Source organism: Patagioenas fasciata, chromosome 2 (genome assembly GCF_037038585.1).
Source record: "Patagioenas fasciata isolate bPatFas1 chromosome 2, bPatFas1.hap1, whole genome shotgun sequence".
NCBI classification, from domain to species: domain Eukaryota; kingdom Metazoa; phylum Chordata; class Aves; order Columbiformes; family Columbidae; genus Patagioenas; species Patagioenas fasciata.
This window is the reverse complement of record NC_092521.1, coordinates 32,900,762-32,916,089: the sequence shown is the minus strand read 5'-3', so window position 1 is coordinate 32,916,089 and position 15,328 is coordinate 32,900,762. Positions and strand designations below refer to the sequence as shown.

The window sequence follows — 15,328 nt, the reverse complement described above, 5'->3', positions numbered from 1 at the left end:
CCCGTGCGGCGGTGGAGGGGCTCCCGGCGCGGGGTGGACGGTGGGCGGTGAGGGGGAGGTGCTGAGGCCAAACGAGTTGGAGTCGAGAGCAGCCTGGGGTGCGGGCGCGGCCAGTGGCGGGAGGGGGGCTTATGGTGCATTTGCTGACAGGATTCACGGGTTGTGAGAGGAAAAAAGTGAGCAGACTAGGGAGGAAATGTGGCAACAGCCTTTAAGTACTGCAGACGGGTATATTTCCAGCAGCTTGACTCCAGTACTGTTTGATGCATGGTTGATCAGTTGGTTACTGGCATTAGTGACAGCCATGCCCTCCCTCCTGAGTCTCAAAGTGCTAAAACGCTGTGGCTCAGAAGGTATTATTTGAATACATTATGCACTTCGGTGAGGAAAATTGCATTGGAAATTAGACTATTACGGTTCTAGAAAACAAATTAAAGGGAACTCTCTAAAATGTGAGGAACAGCTTGAGGGGTATCTACATTGTTTATTAAACATAAAAAATAAAAGACACTAAAATAGTGGTTTATTTCCAAACTAGCTGTATTTAGTTTTGGCATATTCAAGAAAACAGATTCACGTGTGGTAAAGGGTCCCAGTTCTTCAGATGACTTGCTGAGATTATCTGCTAAGGAGGCTGTGGGAGGCTTCTGTGGGCATGTTTTGATAGATTCTATACTTTCTTTTTTTTTTTTTCTAATGTACAGCCAAGAAATTAGGTAGCGGTCTGGACTACTTGTGGTGTCACAAAACAGGATACAGCCCTTTATGAATATTACGGTTGTGAAAGGCCAGTTTTATTGAACATGTCATTCTTCACAATGGTAAAACATCTTCAAAAAAAGTTTGTTAACAATGAGTAATTCCCCTTGTAGAAGAACTGTTGGAAGTGAATAAGGCTAATTCACATAGCTGATTTCACAAAAGAAGGGTTAGATCTTTTTACATGAGAACTACATTTTCAGCAAAATGAGGTAACTTTATCTCTTGAGCTGGGACAGCTCTTTGGTTTCAGAGAAAGACATTGTAGTGGCAAGCTTATGACCACTAATAAAGGAAAAATAATCACTTGTAAACGTTTAGATCGTCTACCATATACATCAAGGTATTTTGGGGTGATTTTTGCTTTGTTTTTGAAGCAAAACTGTGCAATCATTTATTTCAGCTGTGGAGTAATTAATTTAATTGAATCATGGAATAAATTTATTATCATTTATTTATTGTTGCAGATTCGAATAAGAAACAAAGAAAAAACACTTCCTTGTGCAGGGCACTGTAAAGAGCTATATCACCGTTTAAAAATCTTGTGAAGTGAGCTCCTGTGTGCCATGAGTATACCAGAGAAAGACAATAGAGGACCCGCAACTCAAGACTGGAGCAGTGTGCTGTTTCTTGGTGGGGCTGGTATTGTTGTGATTGTCTCTGGGAACCATGCTCTCTAGGTGAGAGGTTGTTCTCCAGCCTCTTGCCTGTGTTTTGACCTGACACTCCAGGTGCAGCTGACCATGTGTGTCTGTCACATGAGGTCTCTAAACAAAAACTTGCAATGTTAAGTTGTCAATACTTGGAATACTTACAGACCCTGTAGCAGGAAGTATACCTGGGGAGTACTGAACAAGTCTTACATGCAGAACAAGAGTTTTGACAAGTTTTGGAGTATGAGTTTCAGAATAATTAATGAGTAACTCTTGATGAAGCCACTTTCCACATTCACTCCAGTTACTGAAATAAACAATAAACAAATAGGGGTAGTTCATGTCTGAATTTTGTTCTGATTTCTGTACTCATCTGATACTCACATTTCCCCCTGTTCCTTCTTTTGTTCATATGGAGATCATCTGGCCCCGACGCTGCTGAGAAATTTCTCCTCCAGGACTCATTGTGGGCAAAGATAGCAAATTCATTGCTGATCAGATTGGTTTTACAGGCAGGATAGCCTCAGCTTTTTCTAAACTGGAATAGAGCATGCTTGCTTAAACTATACTACAGCGATGAAAAAGGGAGTTTTCAGATATGCAGAATGAAATAAGTAGCAAACAAAGGTTACCTTTCTCTTTGAAAAACTTTCAACACCCCTTCCTCCCTGTAAGTAGTGCTTGCATTGTTGTGGTTTGCTGGTGATTCAATAATCAAAATCTTATTTGTAGTGCCTTTGTAGCAGACTGCATAAATTAGGAATTTACTCGCTGCAGTTAATGTTCTTCCTGAAGCGGAAAACCACAAGGAAGGGACTGAAATATGAAGAAAGAGTGGGGGATGGAAGAAAACTGAGAAGCTAGACCATACCTTTGTCCAAGGTTTTCATTCATGTCTAACCTTCCCTGTCACTTCTATCCTTCTAATTCTTTCAGATGATAGAAAAACGTCCTCTCTGACTACAGAAAAGCACTCTCAAATTTCCATGCTGCTCCTTGAAACGTGGTGATGCTTTTAAAGCAGATATTTTCCATGACCTTAACTGCTCACAGGTCTGTCCTAAAACCAAAGTAGCCACTGTGCATACCTAGTAAGTACTGTTCATAAACATTTTTATAATGTTTGACCTTAAGAGTGACCTGAAGATTAATGGATACGTTGTATCAGTTTTAATGGGTCTCTTCTCTCTTGGATGCACACATGTGACTCCCATTAGCCTTAATGGGAGTTGTATGTGTGCCTAGAGGTTAGACAAGATCTCTAAAGGTGCTGTTATACTGTGTTGTACTAACGATCTCATAATTGCTGAGGTGCTGCACCTTTGCATTGAAAGCAAACAAATTAAATCAGTCCTGTATAAGTTGGTATACTAGCATACTGTCACGTATGTGTGTTTTCCTGTGGGTCTCTCAGTACACAGAGGTAGAAGACAAATCAAATGTGGAATTTAAATTTTAACTGTGTCTTGCCTTCCTTTTTGTTATTTTTTTTTAATGTAAAATCATTTATGAGTTTGATTCCTAAGGAAGATGATTGTTCATTACGATGTAGAGGAATAAGCTGAATGTGGTGTTTGATTTTATCATTAAAGCATGTATTGAGAAAAGGAACTGAATTGATTCTTATTTTTGATGTTCCAAATCATGCACTTTGAAAAAGGCAGTTAGGTCTAGAGGATTAACATGAAGCTTGATGTTGAATTTTAATTATGGCTTTGTTACTCATTTCTTCCAAGTGCCTTTAGACAAAGCGCTTCACCTTTCTTTGATTTCCCAGTATGTAAAATACCTGCTTGCTTCTTAGTGTTGTAGACATAAATTAATATCTGTTCTATGCTTTGAAATTTTAAGTTGGACACATCCAACTGTATTCTGCTGGCATAATCATGACAGCACAGGAAGAGGAAAAAAAATCACAGTACCTGCCTGATACAGCTAGCAGAGCCTTAGTGGAGATACAGATCTGCTGAGAAAACTGATTTTGTTCCATAGTTTATGATGCATAAGGCAGTACACTGGTACTGAAAAATCTTCAGTATGGTTTTTGGTGGAAAGATTGTACCATAGGCAAATTTATATTGTATAGACATGAGAATTTTGTAAATCAAAATCATGATTAGAATTTGACTGTCGCTGTTAACATTTGTGTGCTGTATTCCATGTCTATTTCCATATGTTTGAGAATCAACCATGATGTAGTCTTCTTTGAAGATCTAAATTTGGTGAAAGAACGAATCTTAATATTTATGTTCTGGAGGAAAATAAGGGTTTATGTGGTAACCACCATATTTAAAGTACTTTGTTGGTTATGTTTGTTTGTTTTTTCTTTTATGAGATTAAGGTATTATATAAACTCAATTTAATGATTCAGTTTTGCTGTTTGTGAAGTAACAGAAAGATCTTCCTTTTTTGTGTGTTTTTTATACTAATTATTTTATTTTGCCCTTACATGGTTCTTAGTCTCTAATAGAAAGCAAATTTCCACTGAGACTATGCTGGTAATATCATTAGCTCTGTTATTTAAAATATATGGAAAAAATTTGTGAATGGTTTTGTAAACATCCTTCCTTATCTTTAACTCCCATGTATAACATACATAGTATAGTTTGATCAAGACTTTCTTCCTCGTGTGAGTTTTGAACATTGATTTCCCTCTTTTTTAGTAATTTGTGATTATTTCTCCATTACTCTTCCCTTCTAAAGAAGAAATAGTTATTCTTAACAGTCTTATATTAAGGCTATGCGGAATGTTGTTAAAGAAAGTTGAAAATTAACTCAAAAATCTAGCTCATTTCAGTTTTATATGTATACTCATCCCCACAAAAAAGAAGGAATATGCCTATTTTGTAGCTCTGAGAAACTACATACCTTTGATTTCCAAATTCTTAGGTGAGTTTCTATGTATTTTACTTTCTTTGTCCTAAATTTTGCTTTGACTACATCCTGTAGACTCCCAGAGGCAGGGATTTGGTCGTATGTATTTTTACAGTGTCAAGCACCTGCCCTCTCATGAAGGAAGCTTCTACTGGGAAAAAAAAAAATCTGTTTTTGCTATTATTTATAGACCAGTTTTCTAAGCAGAATAGGCACCATCTCCAAAAGGATTTAGTTTTTTTTTCTTTTTGCAGCATAACTTTGCTTATATTATTTTTGATAGTGTAATGATTGACTGAGAGTGAGTGATTTATTCTATCCCTTGTATTTTAAGGGTGATCGAATACTGGAGCTGGTTGTGGAGTCTCCATTCCTGGAGATACTTAAAACTCAAGTGGACACAGCTCTTAAAAAGCTGCTTTGGGTGGTGGGTTTGGACAAGGCAACCTCTAGAGTTTTGCCCTAACCTCAACCAACTCTGTGATTCTGTAATTTGTGTAGCTACCTTGTCAAGAACTTTTCAATGTAGACCAGTTTTCAAATACCAGTTCAAATATTTAAAATCGTAATTGAGATTGAGTAGTTTTTGCCCCTATGTTAAAAGCACATAAACAGAAGCAGTTAGCATAACATGATTGGCCACATGGAAAGTCATAAGACTGGACGGTTGAATATATACAATGCACTGTGAGTAAATTACACTTTTCTCAGAATGGAAGGACTGAACACAGTACCAATATGCAAGCTGCCCATTTTTCAGCCTCACTTGACAAATACCTAAGTAAGTATAGCAATAAATATTAATTGCATTAATTACCTATGCTTAATTTTTGTGTGTAAACTCTTGATTACCTTACAAATTGATTTTATATTAAATATTCATTGTTTTAACATGAGTGAACTAGTTTGACCTTATAAGAGATTTTTTGAGGTAAAATAGTTACGTTTTAACTAATAGAAATATTAGTTGTTTTACTGGGAAGTTAAGGTGTTGAAGCTGAGAACAAAAGCAAGGTAGTGGGATGTTTTTGAGTTATAGCTGATTTTGAAAACTGCTATTGAGTAGTTATGTATATAACTTAGCTCTAATTCTGATTCACTAATATTTACTGTAGCCAGCTATTTACCTCAGTTCAGTAAAAAGGTAGCTGACCTGGTAAACGAAAGCATGGTCTTCAATTTTAGCCTCTCAGTTTCATAGTGCTGTGCCTTCACTAACAGCTGTAAGCTTTAGTGCGCTGAAAAGTGGGATGATTTAGGCATTGGCACCCTTGACTTTTGATTGTAGGGGTTACTGAAACGGTGCAAGTGGAAAACAGGTTGGCGATACCATGTCCGTAGCAATTTGTTTGAACTTGCCTCCAGAGCACTTGAGGATTTTGAAATCTTGTCGTTCATTAGACAGTATTGCCTAAAGTTGTTGGGTATGCCAAGAATATTAAAAGTCACTGATTATATCCATGACAATTATCTACAACCTTGAATATGTCCAAATAATTGTAAGGATGCTAATAAATCACTCTAGATTAATTATTCCTATGTGAAATTAATAAAGAAAAAATAAAATAAAAAATATTAAAACCTAGCATTGCTTTTGGTAACCTGCACTTTTTATTACCTCTACTTGCACACTTCAAAGATTGAAGAAAAGAGGAAAATGGATGAAAAGAAGAAAATGGAGGGTTAAATTTGTTAGTGGTCTATGGAGAGGTTGATTTGGTAGGGTTTCTGTAGGTCATGTTGAAGCCAGGTACAAGAATGGGTATATTAGTACAAAAATTGCAGACATCAGGGTGTGCATGGAAATACGCTAAAAAGGGCCAGAGCTTGTCTTGACTTTTTCTTTTTTTTCTAATAATAAAATTTAAATTTTGTCGGTCCTTTGTATTCAGTTTTGAAGTGGAACAAAGAGGAGAGTTCAACTCTGCGTTCTTTTATGAGTGAAGAGTTTGTCCTATTTGTTTAACTCTGCAGCTAATGCCACAGAAAAACACTGCAGAATTCAGTGGTCTTTAACTCCATTTTTGTAAGCCACAGTTGTTCATAGCTGGGATAAAGGAACTAAACTGTTTCTAAATGAAGGTGTATGATAGATAAACAGGAGTATTTGTTGTAGGTTTTTTACAGAACACATTATTGATGATTTCATCACCATGATGTATACTTTTCAAACTATGGTTTATTTCAAATTGGAGGCTATTATCATCAGACATGTCATTTGCCTTGTAATGAAAAAAAAAAGACTGTTCACGTACTTATATATACAAAATAATCTATGTTATGCAGATGCTTGAAAGCAGGAGAACTGGATTTGAGAGGAAACCTGTGCTGTATGCTGATATCAAGAGCAACCTAGATCACGTTGGTATCACATCAGAATAATGTTTTACAGCCTCTGCCAATTTAAAAATCAAATTGATGTTAGATTTGTATAGAACAACACATTTGACTGACAGGAAAGGCTGTTATAGATGGATGTGGTGTTCTATCCTTGTATAACAAGGGGTTTGACTGACAGTTTAACAATAGTACACTTTCTATCCCATATACTCTAAATGATTATTATTACAGTACAAAACATTTTTGCACTTGCTGAATATATATAACATGTACACTTGTACACTTTTTATGTAATAACGTTCAAGAAGAGAGGGTTTCTTTTATATCTTAAAGAGGATGACAATTAGTGAAGGCTCAGTCTGACACTTATAACCAATGTCAAGGATTGCTATTGTGGTGCATGGTAATGTAAAAACTATTGGGTACTTGGCTCCTAGTGAAGGATCAGCATAACTCTTGACACATGCTGTATGGTGGATGAAATAAATCTCCTTGGAGAGCAATAGAAGTATTTCTTAAACTGAAGACTACCCTTCCTGTTCTATAATCCCTCTTTTTAGCTTTGAAGTGCTTTGCATCGCTGCGAAATGCAATTTAAATCTGAAAAGTAACTGTTTAAAATGGTACCTATTAATGCAACAAATTTGCTTTCTGTGCTTTACAGTCAACATTTCTCTGATACGAGACCTAAGATTCTTCTTTGGAGCAATAGCCAGAGATAAAGAAGGTACAGTTTCTCTTATTTGTGTCTCTCCATCATTTTCATTTAGGGGAACCATCTTTTAGTAGTATCCTTCTCATTTTGAGATCCACACTTCAGATTCTTGGCATCCTTTGTCCCTTTAGATCTCTGCAGCACTGTATACACTAACTTGATTCTCAGAGCATAGGTGTCTCCTACTTTGTGTAGGTTTTCCTGAGAGCAAGGGCCCTACGGTGTGTCTGTATTATATTTGATGATGATACAAAGATAAACATTAAAATCTAGACTTCTCCACAAACTTCAGTTTAGTGTAGCATGCTCTTCTACGACCCTCCCAATTAAAAATAATATTAAAAAAAATTGAATGAAATAAATGGGGCCACATTCATCAAAACAAGCCTCTTTCTTATCTTACTGATTATCTAGGCATTATAAATATGTTATAAATAAAAAGATTCTTTTTGCCATATTGTGTTTCTATTTTGGTTTGGTTTTTTTAACTGCCTTACTGTGAAGGATATTTTTCTTAAATGACTATTTGTAAGGGAATTAAGTAGATTAATATTTTCACCTCATTATGTACAAACAGAGAAATCTTTGTATCTCAGATTTGTTCAGTAAAATTTTATTTTTCTGTGGAAGGACAAACTCAGTAAATGTTTTATCCAACGACAGGGTTATTTATTAGCTTGGGGCAGTGACAGTAATATTTCCTGCAAAGCACTAAAAAGATCTTTAAAAAATATTTGCCCTGTTACTGGTGGTGCCAGGTTAACTCTTTGTCAGTTTTAGATGTAATACCAGTGCTTCTCCAGTAGTGATTTATGAAATGAAGGAAGGGATAAAAGTAATTTGGGAAATAATATTATCCAGTTAGAAAACGATCATTCAGAAAAAATTGTAGTTTTATCAATATAAGCTACTAAGTTTTTAAGTGAAGCAAACTAAAAAAGAATTCCATTATCTGGAATTATATTGATCTTCACATAGTTCATTGTGATAATGCAAACATCTGCTACTTAATTTGAGAGAATACTAATGATAATCATCTGTACATGGGCCAACTTGTAGAGATTGTTAAAGCACATGCTTTGCTGACCACTGAGACTGTTGAGATTGTAAACTCTGTGTTCTAGTTTCTGAGCAGGATGCGTTATATAGGTACAGAATTGTACTCTAAATCCTCTCAGCTGACCACATCTGTCTGTGTCCCTCTTGTTTAACAAAATGTTTCTTTCTTACTTAACCTTACTTTCTGTCCTGACTTTGCTTGTTGTTCTCCATGAGCAAATGTATGTCTAAAAGTGTCTCATCTTAGTTTTTCTCCCCATTTTGCTGTGGTGGTGCGTTTGGGTTTTTTTTTTTTTTTATCTCTCTGACCTTTTGTATCGTTGTTCCAGTAGCGGTTGTCTGTCTAATCTACCTAATTGTCTTTGGTCTTCTCTCTTTTATGCTTCTCTCATCTGTGAACTTTCAGTGCTCAATTAGTGAAGGAACAAAAAGGACAGAAGGAAATGTTCCCTTGCTGTCTATTCTTGTCTTTGGCATTGTAACAGCGTGGAACAGAGGCAACTACAAAGGGCTGGATTAGCTCCTTCATCTCTAGCTTGGAGAATACTCAGTAGGGATATTTTTTTAATAGACTTTTGATTTGGAATGAACTTTCTGCTGAGCATATGCAAAATATAATTTGCAGAGATTCACAACTTGGCCAAAGGTGGGAGAATTTCTGCAGGGTTTATGAAAGCATGGTATTGAGATAATTCATCCCATATGCGCTATTTCAAATCTTGCTGTTAAATTGTAATGAAGTTTATGCTTCTCAGCAACGTATTTCCTCACTTTCAATAAGGACAAAGCACTTCCTTCATACTTTATTTTTGAAGTGGATGCAACATTTTTCTTGACATCCATGTGTGTAATTCTTTCCCAGTTTAATGAAAATGAAGAGTGCCATCTGGGACAAGCATAAAGAGATGCCAGCCAAAAATAATGATTTGTCACTTGAGGAACTGAAATACTAGGTTTTATAATTGGGTGAAGTCTGATGTTTGTAAATATTTGCTGTACAATGAACATCACTTAAAAATATGCGCAGGGGAAACACACACATTTGTCAAGTTACCTTATTTTTCTAATTAAAAACCCCCTAATTTTCTTAGCAGAGACATTTCCTCTCAGAATAAAGACCTGAGTCTAGAGTCTCGTAGATAATATTTAATTTGCAAGATAGCTTAATGAAAATATATTAATAGCTTTTTCAATAAGTTAATAGCTTTCGAGTTCATACTAATTAGTTTGTTAAAATATTCTATTGGTCAAATACTTTTTTTTTCCCCCAGTAAAAGTTAAAAATGTAGCACAGTCTTATAGATACCATCTTGTCAATAAAAAGGGCAAAATGAGAAGTAGCATCAGAATTGTTAGAAAAAAGTAATTAGCGAGTGATGAAGGAAGCTGCCATAACTGGCATCAAAGATAACTTTCTGTCATTTTACAGCAAAATTTGGAAGTGTAGGAGTGGATCTTTCAGAGAAAGTAAGCATTCTTGGGAACAAGGATATGCAGGCAAACTTGTCACGGTGGCACACTGGGCCCCAGGTGTCTTGCATTCCTGAGTACTTGCAGCAGCAGCTGCAGGAAGGGTGAGTGGTACCCTGATCTCTACCCATCCTTGGTGGGCAGAGCGACATGGAATTAAAGCCTGTCTTCACATTGAGAAGATAACGCGTATCTCTCATTTTCCATGTTAATGCTGTATTGCTGGAATAGTGCAATACTTTGTTTAGTGAGAAGTAATGAACTAGTTTCATTTGTTTTGGTTGGGGTTTTTTGTGTGTGTGGTTTTTTGGTTTTTTTTTTTTTTTTTTTTTTTAGTTGTATGTCCGCTATATCCTGTCACTGTAAAATCAACCTCCCTCTTTCTTTGGCATCTTTTAGTGCTGCCTCTGGATTTCCCTATGGCTTTCTAAAACAATACCCCTTATAATATCCTTATACATTTCATCCTCTGATATCCTTTGAATCCCACTGCAGTTTTTCACATTTCTTTCTCATGTCCTTTTGAAAACATATGCTTGTAGTACCTGCAACTTCCTTTTACCTCTGTTAGCTGGGAAAAAGGCATAATGTGGTCTGGCTTATTCCAAACAAAGCTTGTGCTTATTCCAAAGAATGCATGTGCTGAATGGCCTGCTGACTGTTGTCAAAGTGAATAACGTCTAAAGTCTCCATGTTCTACCATTAGTCAGGGAATTAATAGAGGTTATTCCCACCTTTCTGTCCCCTGGCCCTCCCCATTTGCTGAGTACCACAAGAGCTGTAGTATCTTTAGGAACTCAGTCACTCTCGAATTTGGTAGAACTAGGTCCCTGGATTAAAATTTAAGGTAATATAGTCAGTGAGACAATCTAGAGCTGGGGAATATTACTTGAGATAATTTATTGCAAACCAACATGAATCTCTGATCACTGTTTTGAGTGTTGAGAAGAAAATGACGAACAATTAGATGCACATTTACATAAACATTTGTGTCCCCCTTGCCCCAGTCCAACTGCACGTATTTTGCCCTGAGTTGTACTCAGTCCACGCAAACACTGCTGGTAGGGTGATGAGCAGCCAGGAGGTTGAGGTGGTCTGTGTTATGGCTTCTGTCTGCTAATCCATGTCAGTGGTTCCTGTGTGGGTCACCTGTAAGCCTGGGGTGTCCCTGCACTGCTGTGGGTCACTAGTGGCTACAGACCTTCAGGTGGGTCCCTGCCCTGCTGTGTCTTTCCCACAGTCACAATCTCTTAGGGATGTCCCTACTGCCTTTGGGCTTGGAGTGTCCCGTCCTCACCAAGTGTGTCTTCAGCCCCTCACACCTGCCTCTGTCTTAAATATGTCTGTGGAGGAATGCTGCATGCTCCTCTGGTAGACTGGAGTTTTTTTCCACCATTTTTATCTCTTGTGGGACAGGTTGGAGCCAGTTTTGACTGGCACATGACAATTCATAACCTGCTCCTGTATAGGTTACCACTGCAACTCCTGCTACTTAAGGCCTTTAAAATATGCTCATTTACAGCTAACTAAAACAAGATTAATGGATACATAGATAACATAATAGATACCTCTTGTTTCCATACAAAACTATGGAGGAAAAAAAGGAGGGCACTAACTTTTCTTCTGCTGTTTTTTACATAGAAGGCAAGATATTCACATTTTCATTCATGGAATAAATGAGATGCTTACTACCAAGGAAGAATTTTTCAGTGAACTTTAGTTTTATATGGGCATCTAATAGGGGTGTTCCTTTTAGAGTGGTATTATATAGGAAAGACTAGCAGAGCAATTGGATTTGAGATCCTGTCTCTCTTGTATTTTTAATTAGTGGTTCTTCTTCCTTACAGTACAGCTGTTACAATTGTTAATGAAGCAATTAACTGTACTCATTGGGTAAAAGAAATAAAAAATTATGAGGATCTGATCAACATGTGAATTTTCTTATTAAAATTCCGGTTTTCTATTCATTCAGCATTCTCTCAAATGGCTTATTTTATTCTGAGTATGGCAACACTTCAGAAAATGTCCTCGCTCTCTCTGAATAGCGTGTCTCATTTTTACATTGGTTACATTTGGTTAGGTCACTTTGCTTTTATATTTTTATCCTAGTAGCATTTTTCTTCTTGTTTTGGAAAAGAATTTCCTGGTTCCATACCTCGTTGAAAGTGTTTTTTTCTGTTGATTTTTGTAAGGTTTCAACATTTTTTTCAGTGATTTAATCTTTAAGCATAACTGTATAATTATCAGTTTCATGTGAAATCTGGTTTGATCAAACATGATACTGTTTTAGCTCACTTATAGTAAATTGATTGACTTCTATGTTGTATAGAACCTTGACTTTTTAAAGCATTCATGTAATAATTATTCATTATTTAGTTTAAACTGTGTTAGTGTTTTGCAAAGAAGACAAAATCCTGCTCACATGGGGAAAAAGATGGAGCTGCAGAAAATTATAAATATATTTTCACTGTGGGTTAGAAAAATAATTTCACTTTTTCCAGTCTTTGTGGCAGTCACGAGTTTATGAAAGGAGTTGAATGAGGCAAAGAAGTTTGTGTAGCAAACACAGTTAGAATTGTACAAGGAGTTGAAATTTGTCTTGGTAAGCTTCCAAAAGCTATATCCTAAAGGAAACTGTGTTGTTAGTGTGTTACAGAACCTTTAACCTGTAGCTCAGTCTAAACGTCTAATGAAAGTAAGAAAGTTTGCCCTTTCCTGCAGCAGTTCCTTGGGGCTACATTTTAAACATTTTGATTCTGTTTAGTTGCTTTTATTTCAATACATATTAACTTACATGGGCATGCTTATTATGACAATTAGGAAAAAAAAAGTGATGAAATAACACTGAAAGATGAGGAACAACTTAGTATTTTAACCTGTGGTAAATGCCAAAATTTTGAATGAGGTGATCCCTCTTTAATATTATGGTCTTAATTTTTCTTTTCTTTTCAATTCATGTGCAAATTAGACTATTTCAGTTCTGTATAAATGATCTGAGTAATCAAAATAGAACTTTGCTTCAAAGAGCTGAATATTTTGAAAGAATCCAATGATAAAATTGCTTAGTCTGAGGATATCTTTTTGAAAGCAGACTGGGTGACTCATGTAAGATCATTACTACTGAATTATTATAAATGTAAATTTCATTGTAGCATTTTTTTTTTCAGCTTTATGGTTACTCGTTCTTCTGTCTTTCAAGTCCTGTGTGCAGTGTCTATTTTGCTATTATATTTCTGCCTAGGCTTTGGGTTTACTAATTCTCAGAAATATTTGCTAAATTGGATTAATATTATCTTCTTCAGTCCACCGTAACTGAGAGAAACTAGAAAGCTGATTTAATGAAAGAAGTTTAGGAAAAGAGTTAATTAAAACTTACAGAAACCTAGAGGAGATTTCTGATAGTAGGCTGTTGCGTCTGGTAGAAGACTAAGCAGATCAATGCATGGTAGGTGAAGTTAGGCAGATTTAGATAAGGTTTAATTTTATAGTGAGAGTACTTAACCAGTGGAACAAATGGTATAGGAATATGATGGGCTCTTTAGAGCCTGAAGTCTTTTAAATTGGAATTGGAGGTCATTTAATACAATAAACTGTGGCTTAAGCAGAAGTTTATAGATTTAATTTGGAATCATATAATTCTGTTGTCTGTGTTATTCAGGAGGTCAGCATCGGTGATCAGAATATTTTTCATCGATTTAGGTTCTATAAATCTACAGTTTGAGCTCTTATCTGTGTGAGAAAGGGCAAAACGTTGGATTAGAAAGGAAGGTAAAGGAAGAACACAGTGAACCTAAACTTGTATGATACTGTGACAGAAGACCTGTCATTCATTTGATATCTACTCAGAATGATGTGCCATAGGTATGGCGCTCAATTAGCTAATGGGAGGAAAATGTTCCCGTTCAAAATAGCATGTGGGTGGGGATTATAAAAGCCTATTTGCACCTTGCAATGCAAAAGTAATTAGCCTATGTGCAGCATGCTACTGATAAAGTTTTCTGTTGTTAAGAGTGAAAGTAATGTTTCTGTATAGTATTTTAATTTGCCATGTAAATACGCTAGCTGACTTAGTGCTAGTTCAGTTGTGTCTAATGTTAACACTGCATTGTATGGCCTCACTGTGCCATTGGAGTTGCAGTTGGCTTTCTTGGAAGGATTTTATTTTTGAGGAATTTCTCCTGTTCATGCAAGGAAGAAATGCCAATTAAATGTATAATGCATTTAGATTACTTTTGGAGTAACTGCATTATTATTTTGCTAGGGTATTCTTGCTTTTAACTAGAGTTCATTAGTTTAGTTTCTTAATGGATTTTATTCATCTATCTCTTAGTAGGCTTTCTGCCTATGTTGGCTGTGATGGACAAATTCACTTTAATTACTGCTCATCAAGTCAATAAAAAAGAGTAACCAGCTAAAAATGAAGGAGAAGACACCAAACTGAGTGGTGCAGTTGACACACCTGAGGAACGGGATGCCATCCAGAGGGATCTGGACAAGCTCAAGAAGTGGGCCCATGTGAACCTCATGAGGTTTAGTAAGGCCAAGTGCAAGGCCTTGCATCTGGGTCGGGGCAACCCCTGGTATCAATACAGGCTGGGGGATGAAGGAGTTGAGAGCAGCCCTGCAAAAAAGGACTTGAGGGTACCACTGCATGAAAGACTGGACATGAGCTGGCAATGTGCACTTGCAGCCCAGAAGGACAATTGTATCTTGGGCTGCATCAAAAGAAGTATGGCCAGCAGATCGAGGGAGGTGATTCTGGCCCTCTACTCTGCTCTGGTGAGACCCCACCTGGAGTCCTGTGTCCAGCTCTGGAGCCCTGAGCATAGGAAAGACATGGACCTGTTGGAGAGAAGCCAGAAGTGGCCACCAAGACAACCAGAGGGCTGGGACTCCTCTCCTATGAGGACAGGCTGAGGGAGTTGGGATTGTTCAATACTTTAAAGGGGCTTATTAGAAAGGTGGGAACAGACTTTTAAGAAAGACCTTTTGTGATAGGACAAGGGATAATGTAACTAAAACTAAACTAAAAGAGGGGAGATTCAGAATAAAGAATTTTTTTTTACAATGAGGGTGGTGAAACACTGGCACGGGTTGCCCAGAGAGGTGGTAGATGCCCCATCCCTGGAGACATTCAAGGCAAGGCTGGATGGGGCTCTGAGCAACCTCATGTAGTTGAAGATGTCCCTGCTTATTGCAGGGGGGTTGGACCAGATGACTATTAAAGGTCCCTTCCAACCCAAACTATTCTATGATTCTCAGATTAGTTCTTATGACTTTCCCTCTCATAATTTGTCTTGTGTGCAGCTGGTAGATGCACAGGCCAGCAGTGTAGCTAACCATACATTTTCTTTCTAGAGGGAAACGGTTTGACTGTGAATTCTAAGGTGACCAATTCGGTACCTCTTCAGCCCCTTTAGTATGTCCTTCTCTAATAAAAAAGCAGAGTATATGGGCT

The 15,328-nt window shown here is 36.9% G+C and overlaps 1 long non-coding RNA gene across 1 annotated transcript; it reads left to right on the top strand.

Annotated features, from left to right (window-relative positions):
• The first annotated feature begins 85 nt into the window (after window positions 1–85).
• On the top strand, window positions 86–14,323 carry LOC139827145 (uncharacterized). The gene is made up of 4 exons (XR_011737393.1): window positions 86–2,503; window positions 6,573–6,647; window positions 7,291–7,353; window positions 14,201–14,323. It is a non-coding gene; the product is annotated as an uncharacterized lncRNA (long non-coding RNA).
• Window positions 14,324–15,328: the final 1,005 nt, after the last annotated feature.